Here is a 21,472-nt window from a genome sequence, read left to right as displayed (position 1 = left end):
CGTGAGCCTCGCAGAAAGGACAACTTCTGGTGTTCGTGTAATGGAGCAAATGGTACTTACTCGGCCAAGGCTACGTACAATAGATTGTGTGAGGGAATGAGAGAGCCCCGACGGCGAGGACCATTTAGAGAAGCTTGGTTCCTCTTAAGCTTAAGATATTTGCTTGGTTGGCTTCTCAACGCCGCCTTTGGACCGTTGATCGAAGGATTCTTCACGGTTTGTAGGACCAGACTTCCGCGTGCTTTACATGCTTGCAATGTGAGGACACTGTGGAACACATCACCTTGCAATGTACTTACGCAAGTGAGGTTTGGCATCGATGCCTCGGTAAGCTTCGCCTTCACACCCAAGCGCCTACGGAGTCAGATACTCTCATCGATTGGTGGATTACCAAGAGAAAGGGGTACATATCTATGGATAGACGAGGATTCGATAGCCTTGTTATCTGCACGACCTGGTATCTATGGAACAACGGAACAAAACGGAGTTCAAGAGGTCGCAGCAATAGGTGCACGTAGACAGATTAGTGGGCCTCATCCTGAAATAAATCAAAGAGTGGAAAAGGACATTCGACGGAGTTGGAGCCCTGCAACGATTTGTGAGAGAGTAGCCTAGTTAGGAATTTGGTCTGAAATTAAATCGAGGGAGAAGGAGAGAAATAGTTACAAGACTCCACTAGTAGATGTCATGTAACTATTGCTCTCTTTCTATAAAAATACGGTACGCAATTGTGTACCCTCGAAAAACATAAGTTCCTGAATCGAGTAGATTTAATTTCAGACATTTTCTTGACAATACTGGGTACGTAGATCTCGTAGTTCATCAATTTTTTTTGCATGGCCATCAATCGTCTTTCAAATAATTTGATATCTTCTTTACCAATTGAAGAAAAGTTTATACAATATCGTCTGATATGATTTGGGCATATACAATGCAACCCCCAAGTGTATAGAGGATGGTTAGAAGTTGCTGGTAATATTGAGAAATGTCTAGGTAGATCAAATTTGACATGAAAAAAGTATGTAGGAAAAGATTTGAAAGACACGAGTATCACCAAAGAACTATTGATGGACTAGGGTGAGTGAAAATTAGCTATCCACGTGTCAAAATAATGACTTGATTTCAAAATCTTATGGTTTTCAACTTTACCCTTCTTCAATTTGGTTGGAATTGAGGGGCTTTTTTGTTGTTCATCGAGGTTTAGCTTGTTGGTTGTTAAAGTGTGTTGCATTATGCTTACGTAATAATCTACTAAAAAAACTAGCGACAAAATAAAAAAAAGAGCATCGAGCAAACAATATGCACAATATCCTAAGAGTAATTGTGAAGTTTTAGTTAACCTTTGGTGCTACTTTTTAGTTGTAGTTGAAAATATGTAGTTGTAGTGTCGTTGTGCGTGTGGACGCATTTTGAAGGTTGTAATACTTGATCAAGCCTTGTTCATCGATTGCTACCTTTGCTTTATCAATTTCATCATTGAAATTGGAGATGGACGTTCTTTAATTCAAAAATAAAATATTATTTAAAATATGGGTAAGTGGGCAAGACAAATGGGAATATCACCATCCACGGCAAGGAAGATATAATCTAATAGCGCGTTTGGTTGTATATTATCCCTCAATTGGCTAGGAATAGCTACTTTTTAGATGGTTTTTAGGTCTTTAGTTTGGATTTTTTGAGTGGTTCGAGATTATGAGATCAATGAATACCTATAAAAAATGTTTGAGTGGAACCGCTGAATAGTGGTATACAAGTGCAACCACTCTTGACCTTGACCCTAGTGTCCCGAATCGGACCTGATGAGTCCAATTTACATGATGATTTTTTTCATATTTTTGTATCTATAAGGTGGGCTTTGTGGAATTTTACCATGTTTGCGCACTTCTTTTGTTGATAATCCCTCTGGTAACGTATTTTGGAGCAATATTAATGTCGGACCCCGATCCTAAGTCATAAGAACCCATCATGTAACACATCACATCACTTTGCGACCTCACGCACGGTAACTCCACGGTTGCCACCTTACATTGGCCGGTACCGTTTGCGTCTTTTAGTTCACGTATATGAATGTGTTGCTAGCATTCAAACGATAAAAAACCCGGATCGACAAGACTAGTTATAAACCCAAGTGGTACATCCGTACACGGACACGCATACATAACCCAGCAAAGCAGGTGTTGGTCAACATCGTGTGTAGACGGGTCGTAGCAAGCTACAAGGACACCATTACACCGCGTGGCATTTCCCATCGAGTAGGGAGGCCGAACCCCTCCGGCCCTCCTCTCGCCAGCCACCGCAGGACGAAGCCACCCCGCCGCCGGCCTCCTCCAATGCCGCCGCCCACCTCCCTCTTGCGTCACCCCAGCCACCACCATTGCCACCTCCGACCACTACCACCATCACCGGCGCCTCCTCACGTCCACCTCGTCGGTCCTCCCCAAGCTGCTACTTCCCCTTCAACCGGTGGTGACCAGCGCGGCTCCGGCCACCCTCCTCCTCCTCATTTCCCTGCACTCCAGCGAGCCACCGGCCCCGTGCTCGCATGCACCGTGGCCGCGCCGCTCCACCGCGCCCCTGGCGCTCCCTATTCGCCCTAGCCACCAGGGCCTCGCCCCTATGCCGTTTCCCCCTTACTAGTCACGAGGAGGAGGGGATTAACCCATGTGATTAGTGTATGAGTGTATATGTATGAATATGTATATATGCTTGTGAATGTTACTACGTATGTATAAAAATTGTGTACAGAATGTGTGTGTGTTGTGTATGTGTGTGTGTGGCCGGTGGGCCACTGCCATCTGGGGCCAACCCCCACTCCCACCGACAGGGAGGCCCCACATCCTGTGTTGAAATAAAAATATAAAATAATAATAATTAATATATAGTTTAATTAATTTGTGAATTAATTAGTTAATATGACGTTTAAGATTAATAGATTCATTAGTGAAACTATTAGTTAATCTATTTAATTATTTGTTTTAGATAATATGACACATGGGTCCCTCCGACTAATTAAACTTATTAATTATTAGTTAATCTAAAAATATAAATGTGCCTATGACAACGGGGACCCACTCGTCATATTTGACGAGTCAAACCGTGTTGACTGCTGATGTCATGATGACATCACAGTGATGCCATATTTAATTATATGAATTATTTAAATCTGTTTAATTCCTAATATTGAATAAAACTTTAAAAATTAATATTAAATAAACCTTAAGTGAGATAAAAATATTTTGAACATGAAAGTTCATGCAAATCGAGACGAACCCGGATACGTTGTCCATTCGTCTATCTCGCGTCCCTAGCATAGCGAACATGGAACTTTTCCACCGTTTTTATCTAACCGGTAGTAGCCAGAGATCTGAAAAATATCATCCGATATTTTCCCGACCCGTCTATGACGGATAGCACTGTGTTAGCTCATGCCTAGACCCGCATATTGCCACGCCATGCTTAGTGTTTGCATCGGTGTTATATTTATTGTTTCTCCCCCCTCTTCTTACCGGTAGACCCCGAGACTGACGCTGCCGCCGGGTACATCTACCCTCGTGACGACCAGCCCCTTGCCGCAGAGTAACAAGGCAAGCAACCCCCCCCCCCCCCTTGATCATTCCTATATCGCCTATTTCTTTCTCCCCCATGGTTGCATTAGAATTTTTCTACTGTTGTAGTTAGCTCCTATATCTGATGCATAGCCTAATTTTGATGAACTCCTACTTTTAGTACTGCACCTTAAAACTGTTTAGTATAGGTGGAGCAGCCATCCTCTCTGGCCCTTAGTCCAGTTTCCCCGCTTAATCTTCAAGTCTCGATCCCTGATCGACGAGCCAAGACCCGACACAACACTTACACCCCCTTAGTTGTACGATGCTGCAGAGCTACTATCGGGTACCGAGGGTGACACCTCCCGAAGAACTCATGATGATATCTCTGTAGTGCAGCTAATTGATCGTGGTTATCGAGGGTGATTCCTCCTTCACCACTCCTGACGATGACTCTGTCGTGCAACCCTCAAGTGAGATACCTTCGAGGCTGATTCCTGTAAGTCCACCTTGACGGTTACATCGTTCGGAATCCAACGAGGGTGATGCCTCGGATCCCCCTGATGTTACAACCACACAGTTATTTGACGGTGTTACTGGGAGCATTGTCGAATAAATGTTAGGCGGGTGCTTTCCCGCATGGATGTATCGATGAGTTAATTAAAATGCTAATGATTTTGATATTTGATCTGGGTTGGTCAGATACCTTATTACGCACTAACCGTCTACGTGGGAAGAATTATGGGTACTCGACGTCGTAGTATCAGCCGAACCTCTTCATACGTCAGCAATGGAGCGGCGCGCGCCCGAGTGATCCGGATAGGCATCGCGCTTGTAATAAGGGGTGCTAGGACTAACCTCGGCCCCCATGCATCGTGCAGGAGTGCAAAGCGTGATGGGCCCATGACCCATGCGTGCTTAGGATTTAGACCAGCAGGCTGGCCTCTCTGTTGAGTCTAGGTGGGGCTGCGAGGTTCCGAGGCCGGGCATGACCCAGGAAAGTGTGTCCGGCCAGAGTTTATCGAGCATGATGGGGAATATGTTGTCCACCCCTGCAGGGAAGAACTTATCTATTCGAATAGCCGTGTCCACGGTTACAGGAAGACTTGGAGTTGTGCCCCTATCTTATACAACCACAACTGTTGGTTAACTGGATTGTTGCTCCGGGATTGGTTCCTCGAAGGGAGTCGAGGGAGAATCTGTGGGCGTGACCTCATATTAATATTGCTGCAACAATATGACTATTATTTGTGTTACCAGTTCTACTCTCGTCTATTGCTGCAAGACCCCTGAAGATGCTAGTCTTCGATAGGACTAGGACTTCTCTCTCTTTCTCGCATTGCTGCAGTCAGTCCACAGATAACCCCTTCCTTTGATACTGATGCATACTTAGCATAGTTCTGATGTCAGTCTTGCGAGTACTTTGGATGAGTACTCACCGTTGCTTTGCTCCCCTTTTGTCCCCTTGATCCGTTGCTGCGACCAGATGATGGAGCCCAGGAGATGGAGTATCCCGTCGACGACAACTGCTACCCTGACGGTGCCTACTACTATGTGGAGGCCGGTGAAGACCAAGAGTACTTAGGAGGCTCCCAGGCAAGAGGCCTCGCCTCGTTCAATCGTTGTACATTTTGTGCTAGCCTTTTCTAAGGCACCTCATGTTTCATGTCTGTACTCAGATATTTGTTGCTTCCGCTGACTCGTGTGTTTATCGAGCTTCTATATTCTAGCCCTCGAGGCCCCTGGCTTGTAATATGAAGCTTGTATGTTTTATTTGTGTCTAGAGTTGTGTTGTGATATCTTCCCATGAGTCCTTGAGCTTGGTCGTACGCATTTGCCTGTATGATTAGCGTACGATCGAATCGAGGGCGTCACAAGTTAGTATCAGAGCCGACTGCCTGTAGGTAGCCCCCTTTCCAACTCCTTGGCCGAAGTTGAGTCTAGTACTTGAAAAACTTTCTAACTTTGATGTTGTGGCTTACAACCCCACATCTCAATCAGGTGGTATTAGTATCTTTTACTCCTCTTCTATACTCTGGGTTCTAATCTCTCTTCTCTTTCGGTTTAAAGATTTTGCTAACTCTAACTCTAGATTCTCGTAAATACTTCCTCCCGGAGAGCCCCACATTCTAGACGATGGCTTGATTCGCCAGAAGACTACGAGGATACTCAGTGATGTTCTCTCGAGAACTTGTACTCATATCTTTTGAGATCCCTTTCCTCCGTCAACCCTTATGAATGGCTACATACAAATGTCGTTCAGAATTTTATTTTCCAGCCGCTCTTGTTATTACAAGGTACATCGAATTTTCTTACCGGGGGTTTGTTCGTCCTCTGTTGTCATGGGTTTCGTAAGTCCTTCAAACTACTATTCAATCTTCTAAAATCCTCTATAGCCTATTGTTCATGACCTTTCCCACCTACTTGCATTATGGTTAAATCCGTATGTCTAGCAACATTCGTTAAAATCCTTTGTGATTCTCCTTTGGTTTTATTGATTCAACATGTGTGTGAATGCACGCAATCATCTGTTGATTCTCATAAATTATCTTTCCGGCTCAGACGTCCTTCCAGACAGAGCTGGTCCTCGACAAATCAACTTTGGTTGGTTGTCCATCTAAGTCCATTCAACTTACTTGTATTTGATCGGAGCATCTGATTATAATACACCAACTTGGAAATCTGAATTCCTTTGGTAATTAATTATCGATATTTTTCAGATGTCCTATAACCCGATGCATTGCATCCTATCTCCCTCTGATTGAGTACCAATACTCACATGAGGTCCTTTGTGGACTGCCAGACCCATTGTTGGGTTATTATCCAACGACAACCTTTGCTTTCAAAAATTCTTGTGATATGCTTCCCCTGACACATGATGCAATTGGTAAACTGTCTTTTCTCCCGCTGATAAATTGTATCCTATGCTTTTGTCAGCCATGCTCTATTGTCAAGCATGTGTTAATTACTCTTGAATTTTGTGGTATATGTTCCTAAGATGTCCCGATGGGTTGAACCTATGCCTTCCTAAATCAATATAACCCGAAGAGTTTTCACGAGTCTTACTCTTCTGGAGTTTTGCCAGGTAATCTTTCCAAGCTACAACCTCATCAAATGCGAGGAGTAAATGGCAGGTGATGCATTGATGAAGTGGGAGTCGACCTTGAACTTGTGTTCATGTCCATAGAAACGACATTGATCCTACCATAGAAACTTCCCGTATCAATAATCATTAATTCTATGATTTAATCTTGTATCTCTCATTTGGTACTTTGCAACCGTGGTTCCGACCATGATTGTTCTTATTTGATCCCATATGTAGATAAGTTAAAGTGCTTGTCTTACACAGATCAATACATTAGTCTAACCCCTACTCTGATCTACCTCTGAGTATTGTCCATGTTATCTCGAAAATATCATGGAGCTATATAACTTCTTATGAGCCCCTCATCAACTATGACATTTCACTGATTCCAGATTTCCTTGTGTTTTGAGTTGTTGGACACTCAAGGTCACCGATAACTAATCGAGTATGCATTGCGATTCGACAACTCCTAGTAATCTTCCTTGTTTACGAGTTTGTAATTGATCTTGTCACTCCAAGCTGTTAAGCTACATCATCATCGTCATACTAAAGCTTGACCATCTATCTCTGTCCTTCATCCCCGGAACACGTTCCCAACTATGCGTTAAGCTTACATCGGGCTTTCAACATCAAGTTGGTTGTCTTAAAGACAATTTTGATTCTGAGCTAGCAGTCTTATCTATGGTCCCGACAATCTTTCGCTTCACCATTCCTTTGCTTAATGTCGTCGCTGAATGATTACATCTTCATGAAACTTCTTGAAAAATGTGTCATGATCAATCATCAGCATTCTGAACTCTTCGAGGGTATCAACCAGATTCTTGATGATAAGGACTATCCTTGCCTCTCGATGATTGGTGTTATCATCGGTAAACCTTTTTGCCTTCCCTCCAACACAAACTTGTTCATGTTTGTGTTGTCCCTTAAGTTCCTGACTATTTAGCTTATGTTATCTTTTACCTTGGAGTTTTACTATCTTTTATGTCAATAATGTCGTGAGGGTGGCACGCGTCTTAAGAATTCTTGATATAGTGATACTTCTCGCCATCATCATTCATTTATTTGTTAGCGTGTTGCTTCTAACCAGTATACCGACAAGTGAACTCTGATGTGTGATTCCCATACTTCTGGCAACCCTGTTGCCTTGGAGTTAATGACTGATAGTTTCATTCTTGATATGTTGGTTGTTGACTCATCATTTTAGCATTGGACGTGCTACTCATTCCGTATTTCCGAGTCCACCCTCCAGTCAATATTTAATTGTTGATACTTGATGTCCCACAAGCATATGGGATCGCAGTAGTTTTCGAGGGTAGAGTATTCAACCCAAATTTATTGATTCGCTCACAAGGGGAAGCTAAAGAATATTCTCAAGTATTAGCAGCTGAGTTGTCAATTCAACCACACCTGAAAGATTAGTGTCTGCAGGCAAAGTATCAGTAGCAAGGTAGTATGATAGCAACGACACCAGAAAAAGCTTTGACAATCCCTCGCAACGGCGCCAGAAAAAGCCTTGTTGACGGGATGTTAGGGCCAACAAAGTCTTGCAACAAGTAACAGCGCAGTAGCAAAGAACAGTAGTAGCAACAACAACAAAGTAACAAGTAACAACAGTAGTGACAGCAGCAGCAAAGTGGCCCAATCCCTCTTGTAGCAAGGGACAAGCCTAGGCAAAGTAACATAGCGAGAAAAAGTAGTAGAAGACTCGTAGGTAGTGGATTGGTGATGGATGAGTATGACAGATGTGATTCATCATGTAACAGCTATAACACGGAGAGATATGTGGCTACCTCCCGTTCATCGATCTAATGTGGGCATGTATTCTGTATGTAGTCATACGTGCTTAGGGAAAAGAACTTGCATGACATCTATTGTCCATCCCTCCCGTGGCAGCGTGGTCCTAATGGAAACTACGGGATATTAAGGTTCTCCTTTTAATAAAGAACCGGACCAACACATTAACACGCGGTGAATACATAAACTCCTCATACTATGGTCATCTCCGGGAGTGGTTCCGACTATTGTCACTCCGGGGATGCCGGGTCATAACACATAGTAGGTGACTACAACTTGCAAGATAGGATCTAAAACACACATATATTGGCGACAACATAATAGGTTCAGATCTGAAATCATGGCACTCGGGCCCTAGTGACAAGCATTAAGCATAGCCAAGTAGTAGCAACATCAATCTAGAACATAGTGGATACTAGGGCTCAATCCCCGTCAAGAACTAACTCGATTACATGATAGATCTCATCCAACTCATCATCGTCCAGCAAGCCTACGATGAGATTACTCACGAACGATGAAGAACATCATGGAATTGTCGATGGATAAAGGTTGACGATGACGATTTCCCCTCTCCGGAGCCCGAAATGGACTCCAGATTTGCCCTGCAGATGAAGAACAGGATGTGGCGGCGCCTCCGTATCGCAAAATGCGATGAAACCTTGTCTCTAATTTTTTTTCCAGGTGAAACGGAAGATATAGAACTGAGATTGGGGGCGCTGGTGCCACGTGGGCCCCACAAGCCCTCATGGCGCGGCCATAGGGGGTGGCCGCGGCCCAGGGGCTTGTGGCCCACTGGCACGTCCCCTCACGTGGAACTTTGCGCAGGTATTTTTATTTTTATTCCAGAAAAAATCTCCGTAAATTTTCAGGACGTTCTGAAAACTTTCATTTCTGCACAAAAACAACACCATGGCAATTCTGCTGAATACAGCGTCAGTCCGGGTTAGTTCCATTCAAATCATGCAAATTGGAGTCCAAAACAAGGGCAAAAGAGTTCAGAAAAGTAGATACGACGGAGACGTAGAAACTCCCCCAACCTTAAAGCCTTGCTTGTCCTCAAGCAACTCAGTTGACAAACTAAGAGAGACAAAAGAAAAACTTTGCGAACTCTGTTTGATCTTGTTGTTGCAACTATGTCTAACTCACAACCAGAATTTCAGCAACATCACAAGCAAACCACATACGCAAATGACATCTAGGTCTCACGGTAAACTCATATCAATGGCATAATCAACTAGCGAGCAAATAATAATAAGCCTCAAGTGTCAACACTTCAATCAAAACAACATGAAGCAGTACGAATAGATGGTATCTCGCTAGCTCTTTCTGAGACCGCAAAAATGCAGAGCACCTTAAAAGACCAAGGGCTGACTAAACATTGTAATTCATCGCAATGAAGATCCCGTCATAGTCATACTCAACACAGTTAAAAGAAAATCATAAAATTACAGTGGTGCTCTCCAATTGGTGCTTTTGTAAGAGGAGGATGACTCAACAGGAACATAAATAGACATGCCCTTCGCAGAGGGAAGCATTGTTTTGCAGAGGTGCCAGAGCTCAAGCTTTGAAAACAGAGATAATAATTTTGGGTGGCATACTTTCATTGTCAACGCAATGACTAAGAGTTCTCAACATCTTCCACGCTACACATTCTATAGGCGGTGCCCAAACAGAAAAGTAAAGTTTTGACTCCCCCACCACCAATCAATCACACTCCACGGCTAGTCGAATCCTCGGGCACCGTCCATACCAACAACAATCCTAGGGGAGTTTTGTTTGCAATTATCTTTTCGATTTGAGCATGGAACTGGGAATTCCAATTACCGGTCCCTTTCTCGTGAATGACAGTGAATAAACACATATCGAGGATAACACGCCTAGCATGGAAGATACTAATAGCCCTCTGTCACCACATGAGCGGTTCGGGCATGCAAAATAGATTTTTTCTTGAAGGTTTAGAGAGTGGCACATGCAAAATTACTTGGAACGGCAGGCAGATACCGCACATAGGTAGGTATGGTGGACTCATATGGCACAACTTTGGGTTTATGGAAGTGGATGCACAAGCAGTATTCCCTCTTAGTACAAGTGAAGGCTAGCAAAAGACTAGGAAGCGACCAACTAGAGAGCGACAACAGTGATCAAAATGCATTGAGAGTAACTAACATTGAGTGCAAGCATGAGTAGGACATAAATCACCATGAACATGAACATCATAGAGGCTATGTTGATTTTGTTTCAACTACATGCGTGAACATGCGCCAAGTCAAGCCACTTGAAACATTCAAAGGAGGATACTATCCTATCATACTACATCATAGTCATCTCAACATTCATGTTGGCAACCAAGACAAACCATTATAAGCTCCTAGCTAAGTAAGCATGGCATAAGCAACTATGATCTCTAAGTTGTAATTGCAAACATGTTTCTCTCACAACAAAGCTGAATCAGGCATGATGAGCTAGTCATATTTACAAAAACAAAATAGATCGAGTTCATACCAGATTTTCCAGGCTCAGTCACTTCATCATATATCGTCATTATTGCTTTTCACTTGCACGACGGAACGATGTTAACAATAATAAGAGTGCTCGTGCATTGGACTAAAGCTGGAATCTGCAGGCAAACACAAAGGAGAAGACAAAGTAATATGGCTCTTTGAAAGCTAAACACGTATGCATGCAAGAGCCACTAAACATTGTAACCAATATCTTCTACCTTGACCCAAAGAAAAAGAGAACTATCTACACGGGAAAGCTCCCAACAAGCAAAAGAAGAAAAGAAAATCTTTTTGGGGTTTCTCAAACTAAACAGACACACAAAAAGAAAATGAGAAAAATAAAATAAACTAGCATGGATGATAAAGTGGCAAAGTGTGAACACCGGCTAACAAAGTGAAAGCATAAGAAAGAATGTAAAGTCGGTGAAAACACGTACTCCCCCAAGCTTAGGCTTTTGGCCTAGCTTGGTCTACTCCCAAGGAGGGAAATAACCAGCTCCTGGGTACTCCGGAGTGGACTGAGGATGCCACTGCTGTGTGAGCTCCTCTGGCTCCCACTGATAAACTGGCGTCTGGTACTCGACTGGCGGCTCGGGCACGGGCACCTGTGGTTGGGCTAAGCCCCAATATGCGTAGATGTCCGAGGGCATAATAATCTACCTGCCTGCATGAAGATTGAACAAAGAAGGAACAGGCAAAGTAATAGTCTCACAAGTACCCTGACTAAATACCAGGTTATAAATCATCCTTCCACCTATATCTCTATCAAGAAAGTCATGGCGAACCTTGCTATCATAATCTAGATATCTCTCGGGAAGAAGCATCTCTTCTTCCTCCTCCAGTCTAATGGGTATCTCAAAGTGTCTGGCGAGACGGATTGCATAGATACCGCCATAGACAACACCTTTAGAACGGTTAAGGTTCAACCGTTGAGCTACTATAGCGCCCAAGCTACAAGTTTTATCGTTATAAAGGGCTTCGCGCAAGACCGCAAGATATGGGGAACTAAGTGACCCAGCTTTCCCACGGCCAATCAAACATTTTCCTACAAATAGTGAGAAGTACCTAAGCACGGGAAAATGAATGCTAGCAGCTCTAGCGCAAGACACTCCTCTCTCCTCTCCTACATCAATAGTACCGATGAAAGCTTCCAAGTCCCATGGACGAGGTTCATGAATATCCCCAACATAAGGTAATTTGCAAACATTGCAAAAATCCTAGAGTGACATGCGCTGGGGGATATCATAAAGTTTGAACTCAACCATAGGAGGATTCTTCCTCGGATAGAAGTGGCTTTGTACGAAGATATTAGCGAGGAGGAGGTATTGCGGACACTTATCTTCAACGAAGGCGGTAAGGCCTGCGTTCTCCACCAAGTGATAAAAGTCCTCATAAATTCCAGCAGCGCGTAAGAACACGTCGCTTGGCCACTCGCACGCTCGAACTTCTGCGACTCGAGGGACCAAATACTTGGGCTTCTTCTCACACCCATCATCCTTGGGGTCACGGCTTGACGAGCCTCTTAAGAACCTCCTCATTTTTCCCCTTTTCTATCTCTGAAATTTTCTGAATTTTTTTTAGTGATTCTAAGGGAAAGTGAATAAGGCTCAATGAAACTCATAGCAACTACTCCAACAAGTGCCTAGAGACCATATTACGCATCAAAACTACTTGGGACAAGCTAGATTCAGCATGCAAAGCTCAAGAACATGGTCACCAAGGCAGCAAAAATACGCGGAGTATAAGGCACTAGAGGATAAACTAATTGGACCAATGGAGGAGTCACTTACCAAGGAGTAATTTCCCCAAAACGGTTCGGAGAACAGTGATTTGAGCAAAGAGATCGAAAATCCCAGCAAGAGGAGCAAGAACACGGGTTTGAGCTGTGAAACGATTTTTCTGGAGGTAGGAGAAGCGGATCAGAGCAAGAATGAGTGGAGGGGCTGCTTGTGGGCCCCACAAGCCTGGGTGGCACAGCCAGGGGGTGCCCGCGCCCCTAGGGCTTGTGGCCCACTGGTGTGGCCCCCAGATAGACTCTTTGTCCGAGTATTTTTCTAAAAATCCAGAAAAAAATCATACTTGATTTTCACAGCGTTCGGAGAACTTTGATTTTCAGGGTACTTTTCTACAGGACGCTAAAACAGAAAACAGGGAAAACTAAACTAAATCTATCATTTTTCTTCTAAGCAACCTAAAGTTAAAGCTTGGAACAGAGGTTTGTGACTCCTCGATTCATCGATCTCATGGTCATCGAAAGAAATCCATCAATGGGGTTGATCAAATCCCCTCGACAAAACTTTCTCGAATCGCAAAAGACGGAGAATTTCCGAATAGTCACTAGGTCACCTCAATGGGGATGTGTATCTCCCCAACAAGCAAGTCATACTTCATCTTGACACGAGGAATAGGGCATTCAAAGCTCCCAATAAGAATCGATGAAGTTTTTTCGATAGCATTGATGCAATGTACTCGATATTGTTTCTTCGGAAAGTGCACCATATGCTCATTACCGTTGACATGGAAAGTGACATTGCCTTTGTTGCAATCTACAACAGCCCCTGCGGTGTTTAAAAAGTGTCTTCCGAGGATGACCGCCATGGCATCATCCTCAGGGATATCCAAGATAACAAAGTCTGTTAAGATAGTGGTGTTAGCAACCACAATAGGCACATCCTCGCAAATGCCGATAGGGAAAGTAGTTGATTTGTCGGCCATTTGCAGAGAGATTTCAGTGGGTGTCAACTTGTCCAGTTCAAGTCTACGATAAAGAGAGAGAGGCATAACACTAACACCGACTCCAAGATCGCATAACGCAGTTCTAACATAGTTGCCTTTAATGGAGCAAGGTATAGTGGGCACACCGGGATCACCTAGTTTCTTCGGAGTTCCACCCTTGAAAGTGTAATTGGCAAGCATGGCGGAGATCTCAAGATTAGGCATCCTCCTCTTATTAGTCACAATATCTTTCATGTACTTAGCATACGGAGACATCTTGAGCATATCAGTCAAACGCATCTGCAGAAAGACAGGTCTGATCATTTCAACGAAGCGCTCAAAATCCTCATCATCCTTTTTCTTGGATGGTTTGGGAGGAAAGGGCATAGGTTTCTAAACCCATGGTTCCCTTTCTTTACCATGCTTCCTAGCAGCAAAGTCATTCTTATCGTATCTTCTAGTCTTAGGCTGTGGGTTATCAAGATCAACACCGGGTTCAATCTCCACATCCTTTTCATTGCTAGGTTGAGCATCATCATGAACATCACTATTGATATTATCATTACGCTCATGTTCATCACCAGATTGTGTTTCAGCATCGGAAACAGAGGCATCGTTTGGACTCTCAGGTGTAGCAGCAACAAGGTTGCTAGCGTGCAGGTTCCTATCATCTTTCTTCTTCTTTCTAGGATGACTAGGTGCATCAGTGCTAACCCCTTGAGAATCTTGTTCAACTCTCTTCGGATGACCCTTAGGATACAAAGGTTCCTGGGTCATTCTACCGCCTCTAGTAACGACTCTGACGGAATTGTCATTCAACTCATTGAGCAAGTCATTTTGAGCTTTAAGTACTTGTTCTACCTGAGTAGTAACCATAGAGGCATGTTTACTCAGAAGTTTAAGATCATTGACATTTCTGTCTACACAAGCACTTAAATGACTAAGCATACGAGCATTCTTTTCCAATTGTCTGCTAACATATTCATTGAAACTCTGTTGTTTGGCAAATAAGTTATCAAATTAATCCATGCATATGCTAGCAGGTTTATCAAAAGGAATATCACTCTCATCAAACCTACGCAGAGAATTTACTTCTACTACCTGTATCGGGTTATCGAGACCATGGATCTCTTCGATAGGTGGTAGATTTTTGACATCTTCAGATTTAATGCCTTTCTCTCGCATAGATTTCTTGGCTTCTTGCATATCTTCAGGACTGAGGAATAGAATACCTATTTTCTTCAGGGTTGGCTTAGGAGGTGGTTCGGGAATAGTCCAAGCATTCTCATTGCATAAGATGTTGTTCAACAGAATCTCAGCTTGTTCTACGGTTCGTTCCCTAAAAACACTACCGGCACAACTATCTAAGTGGTCTTTGGAAGCATCGGTAAGTCCATTATAGAAGATATCAAGTATTTCATTCTTCTCAAGAGGGTGATTAGGCAAAGCATTCAGTAGCTGGATGAGCCTCCCCCACGCTTGTGGGAGACTCTCTTCTTCAGTTTGAGCAAAGTTGTATATTTCCTGCAAGGCAGCTTGCTTCTTATGGGCAGGGAAATATTTTTCAAAGAAGTAGTAGACCATATCCTGGGGGCTATGCACACAACGAGGAGCAAGAGAAGTGAACCAGGTCTTAGCATCATCCTTTAGCGAGAAAGGAAATAGCTTGAGCATATAGTAGTTGCGGATCTTTTCCTCACTAGTGAATAGGGTGGCTATATCGTGTAGTTTGGTAAGATGTGCTACAACCATTTCAGACTCGTAACCATGAAAAGGATCAGATTCGACCAGAGTGATTAACTCAGGGTCGACAGAGAATTCACAATCCTTATCGGTCACAAAGATAGGTGAAGTGGCAAACTTCGGGTCTTATTTCGTCCTAGCGTTCAGAGATTTTTCTTTCCAATTGCGCAGAAGTTTCTCAACATCATAGCTATCCTTACACGCAAGAAAGTCCTCAGCTATCTCTCCCTCCATAACATAACGCGTGTCAGGCATAACAAGCATAGTAGCAGGTTCTACTTCAATAGTATCAGCAGTTTCACAAGTATCATCACATCTAGTAACAACTCTAGCAATATGTGCATCAAAGAATGCACCAAGTGGCAAAGCAACATCAGGCATAGTATCAAGCATAGCATCATCAGGCATAGTATCAAGCATAGCATCATCAGGCATAGTATCAAGCATAGCATCATCAGGCATAGTATCAAGCATAGCATCATCAGGTATAGTATCAAGCATAGCATCATCAGGCATAGTATCAAGTATAGCATCATCAGGCATAGTATCAAGCATAACATCATCATAAGCATCATGGGCAGCAGAAGTAGCATCATCAAGCACATGCGACATATCAAGATTTCTAGCAGGAGGCGATGTCGCAAACTTACTCAAAACTGAAGGTGAATCAAGTGCAGAGCTAGATGGCGGTTCCTTACCTCTCCTCATAGTGGAAGGCAAATTTTTAGTTCTTGGATCTTTCGGATTCCTCATAGTGATGAGCAGACGTCAATCCCAAGTGACTCAGAGAATATAGGTGTGCCTCCCCGGCAACGGTGCCAGAAAAAGCCTTGATGTCCCACAAGCGTATGGGATCACAACAGTTATCGAGGGTAGAGTATTCAACCCAAATTTGTTGATTCGCTCACAAGGGGAAGCTAAAGAATATTCTCAAGTATTAGCAGCTGAGTTGTCAAATCAACGACACCTGAAAGATTAGTGTCTGCAGGCAAAGTATCAGTAGCAAGGTAGTATGATAGCAATGGCAACAGAAAAAGCTTTGACAATCCCCGGCAATGGCCCCAGAAAAAGCCTTGTTGATGGGATGTTAGCGCCAACAAAGTCTTGCAACAAGTAACAGCGGAGTAGCAAGGAACAGTAGTAGCAACAACAGCAAAGTAACAAGTAACTGCAGTAGTGACAGCAGCAGCAAAGTGGCCTAATCCCTCTTGTAGCAAGGGACAAGCCTAGGCAAAGTAACGTAGCGAGAACGAGTAGTAAAAGACTCGTAGGCAGTGGATCGGTGATGGATGAGTATGACGGATGTGAATCATCATGCAACAGCTATAACACAGAGAGATATGTGGCTAGCTCCCGTTCATCAATCTAATGTAGGCATGTATTCCATATGTAGTCATACGTGCTTAGGGAAAAGAACTTGCATGACATCTATTGTCCATCCCTCCCGTGGCAGCGGGGTCCTAATGGAAACTGCGGGATATTAAGGTTCTCCTTTTAATAAAGAACGGTACCAACACATTAACATGCGGTGAATACATGAACTCCTCATACTATGGTCATCTCCGGGCGTGGTTCTGGCTATGGTCACTCCGGGGTTGCCGGGTCATAACACATAGTAGGTGACTACAACTTGCAAGATAGGATCTAAAACACACATATATTGGCGACAACATAATAGGTTCAGATCTGAAATCATGGCACTCGGGCCCTAGTGACAAGCATTAAGCATAGCCAAGTAGTAGCAACATCAATCTAGAACATAGTGGATACTAGGGATCAATCCCCGTCAAGAACTAACTCGATTACATGATAGATCTCATCCAACTCATCACCGTCCAGCAAGCCTTCGATGAGATTACTCACGAACGATGAAGAGCATCATGGAAATGTCGATGGAGAAAGGTTGATGATGACGATGGCGACGATTTCCCCTCTCCGGAGCCCGAAACGGACTCCAGATCCGCCCTCCAGATGAAGAACAGGATGTGGCGGTGCCTCCGTATCGCAAAACGCGATGAAACCTTCTCTCTGATTTTTTTTCCAGGCGAAACGGAAGATATAGAACTGAGATTGGGGGTGATGGTGCCACGTGGGCCCCACAAGCCCTCATGGCGCGGCCATAGGGGGCGGCCGCGGCCCAGGGGCTTGTGGCCAACTGGCACGCCCCTCACGTGGAAATTTAGATAGGTATTATTCTTTTATTCCAGAAAAAATCTCCGTAAATTTTCAGCACGTTCCGAGAACTTTCGTTTCTGCACAAAAACAACACCATGGCAATTCTACTGAAAACAGCGTCAGTCAGGGTTAGTTCCATTCAAATCATGCAAATTGGAGTCCAAAACAAGGGCAAAAGAGTTCGGAAAAGTAGATACGACGGAGACGTATCAATGCTTCCTCGAGCATATGTCTTTATATCACTTGATCTGAGAGATGTTATCTCCTTGATCTTATAGTTTTGGAAATTCATCCCTATCTAAATTTTGAGGGATTGTTGTAGAGCCCATTGACCACACCCTCAACTTATCCATGGTTCGTGATGAAGCTTTTGAAAGAACTATCTTTGTGCCTAGCTCATGAAGAATATAATTGGTAAGAAGAAGTGTTTTCCCAAGTTTCACGTGCATTCTTGCCACCGTGAATATGTGAAAGTTTTGTTTTCCTGCCTCTAGGATCATCCCAAGTCATTCACGCATGTGTGAAGTGTTATATGTTTTGGAGATTTGTTATCTTCACTTAATATAATTTCTCTTAGCACCCCAAGCCACTGACTGATTTGATCAAGGAAATTAAGTTCCGTCATAAGAGCTAATCGAGGCTTACACAAGGGCCTTGATATCCTCGATGATTGTTCTCAAATCAGATCTCGGTTGCATTTCGTTGTGAAAATTCCATGTGGGCACGAATGTGTTGACATTGTGTTCATGTGTCTAAGAATCCAACTCATGATTCAAGAATTTCTTGTGTAGTTCATATCCCGATAATATTGCATCGTCGTCTTGTCAATTTATTTGTTGCCCCCTTTTTTCTTCTCAGGCATCCTAGGTTTGAGGTGCCGTGACACCAATCAGATCTGAGTCTCGGGTAGATATGATGGTTGGAACATTTCCCAATAATTATAACTTTTGTCTTTATGTAACCTGCTATAGTGATGTCTTGTCTCACACACTGGGCCGAAGGACCTATTATTATAAATTCTTCCATATGTAAGATTCACCATTCTTCCATGCGAAACTATATGACTTACTTTATAAGTTGTTCCTCGTGTATCCCTTGTGTACTCAAAGTTCAAACTTTACCTGATGACCATGTCGATGCTACCCCCGAAGCACGAATGTGGTACTTCAAATGTCTACAGGAACATTGGAAGCGAAATGCTAAATTGTTCCTGATCAATTATCCAAACCGCATGGTATGGGTAAACATTATGATTCTTGTTGCCTCTTTATCTAAATGGTTATGTACTTGATGACTTATCACGTATACCATACTCTATATTTTTCCTCGGGAATGGCATACTCTAATACTTGTGTGTGTGAACACATTTTCCTTCCCATTGGTCTATTTCACGTGATAGTCACCTTTTCCTTCCCATTGGTCAGTTTAACCCTTCTTGAACCTGAACTTATCTAAGCAGTGTTAATTCCCTGCTTAAGTAACAACCTCGGTATACAACTCTGTCAGTAAGACCCTGTTACTATTGTGGATATCATTGCGATAGCCGCTGGTGGACGAGAACTTTGCCTATTGGTCGCCTCGTTTCAACGAGCAGGAAAATGGTTCTATTCGTTCCCCGCCCTTGGTACCGACGTTGTTGCCAACATAAATGACAGGCTATCTTCTGACATGTCTTCCTACCAAGACCGTGCAAGCTGTCACAGCTCTGTATACTCTCAACCCACATGGTGGACCCATAACCCAAGTTCCACAGGATCGAAACCTTACTATGCTGTACATCTTTGACTCCAAAGTATGCTTGGCTTCGTATGAAATTCCCGAGCCACCGTTCAATGGGACCATGCTGAAATGGACTTTGTCACTGGTTTTCCCAAATATCAGAAAGGAACGATGCTATTCTTGTCGTCATTGACCGACTGTCTAAAGCTGCTCATTTTCTGGCCGTCAAAGAAACAATTAATGCTAGCCAACTGGCAAATCTTTATATGTCCAGAATGGTTTCACTTAACGATATTCCATTGTTAATCAGCTCGGACCGTGGCAGCTTGTTCACCTCGAAATTCTGGGAATGTTTTCAGAAAGCTATGGGGACTCATATGTCCTTCAACACTGCATTTCATCCTCAATCCCACAAACGAGTTGAACGAGTCAACCAAAAGATCGAGGACACGCTTCGAGCTTGCGTCATTTCATTCGGTAAGAAATGGGAGGAATCTCTCCCATATGCCAAGTTCTCCTACAACAATAGCTATCAAGCTAGTCTGTAGATGGCCCCTTTCGAAATATTATATGGACGAAGGTGTCGAACTCCTCTGAATTGGTCCGAAACTAGGGAACAATCACTCTACGGTCCGGATATTATCCAACATGCTGAAGATCAAGTCCGCATCAATCATGAGGATCTAAAGGCTGCTCAGTCTCGTCAGAAGAGTGAGTATGACCGTCATCATCAAGATATGGTCTATCAACCTGGCGAAAAGGCTTATCTTCATGTCACACCAATCAGAGGCGCACACCATTTTGGGATCAGGGGCAAGTTAGCTCCTCGCTATATTGGTCCATTCACTGTTCTCCAAAGGCGTGGAAAAGTAGCTTATCAATTGGAAATGCCGGTGAACCTTTCTCAGGTTCACGATGTCTTCCATATGTCTCAGCTCCGCCGCTGCTTCAAAGATCCTATTCAAGCAATGGATCATGATATGCTTGAGCTACAACAAGACCTCTCTTATAAAGAACATTTGGTCTGCATTCTTGATCTGGTTGAATGCCAGAGTCGTCGCAAAGTCACAAAGTTCCTTCAAGTGCAGTGGTCAAATCATTCTGAAGATGAAGCCACTTGGGAACGCGAGGATCATCTTCGTGATGAATACCCCAAGCTCTTTCCTTCTACCTCTTAATTCTCGGGACGAGAATTCTTGTTAGTAGGGGAGAGTTGTGACATCCTCAGCTTTTGCTACATTAATCTCTGTAATTAAGCTACAGTAATCCTATGCTAATGATGCCACGTCACCTTGATTGCTATTGTTAATCTCGCCTTAGTTCAAATCCGTTCAAATTCAGATTTAAAATAAAATCAAACGCTAAAAAAATTTCAATGTAAAAATAAAAATGTTCGATGTGTGTCAAATATTACATAGGAAATTGCCCTTTAGGGGTCATTATTGTTGTAGGTTTTTAAGTTCGCTAACATAAAATAAAACTAAAATAGAAACTGAAAATAACTAAAATAAAAATAGAAAATAGGAAATTATAAAAATAAAATTAATAAAAAAACCCTGGCCAAACTGGGCCTAACGGCCCATCTAAACCTACCCAAACCAGCCCACTAACATTGGGGGGTATAAAACCCCACTCCTAACCCTAGCCCACCACCGAGCACCTCACTCCCTCCCCACGAGCGCCGCAAGCCACCCTACCCACCACGAGCCACCCCACCAGACCCAACCCCATCGCTCCCACCAGCCCCTCGCTCGTTCCCCACCGATGCCCCACACCCCTACGAGCGAGGCCTCCCCTCGCTCTCCCTCTCGAGCCAGCTCCCACCGAGCCCCTACCTTGCCTCACCTCTCCCTCCCTCCCGCTCGATCCGGGAGGAATCGAGTAGGGAGGCCGAGCTCCTCCTACACCGGCCCTCCTCTCGCCAGCCACCGCAGGCCGAAGCCACCCCGCGGCCGACCTCCTCCAAAGCTGTCGGCCGCCTCTCTCCCGCGTGGCCCCGGCCACCACCATCGCCACCTCCGGCCACCACCACCATCACCGGCGCCTCCTCACCGCCACCTCAGCGGTTCTCCCCAAGCCCCTGCTTCCCCTTTAACCGATGGTGAGCCACTGCGGCTCCGGCCACCCTCCTCCTCCCTATTTCCACGCACTCAGACGAGCCGCCGGCCCGTGCTCGCATGCACCATGGCCGCGCC

The sequence above is a fragment of the Hordeum vulgare genome, chromosome 1H (genome assembly GCF_904849725.1).
Source record: "Hordeum vulgare subsp. vulgare chromosome 1H, MorexV3_pseudomolecules_assembly, whole genome shotgun sequence".
NCBI lineage: Eukaryota > Viridiplantae > Streptophyta > Magnoliopsida > Poales > Poaceae > Hordeum > Hordeum vulgare.
Note: the sequence above shows the minus strand (reverse complement) of the source record.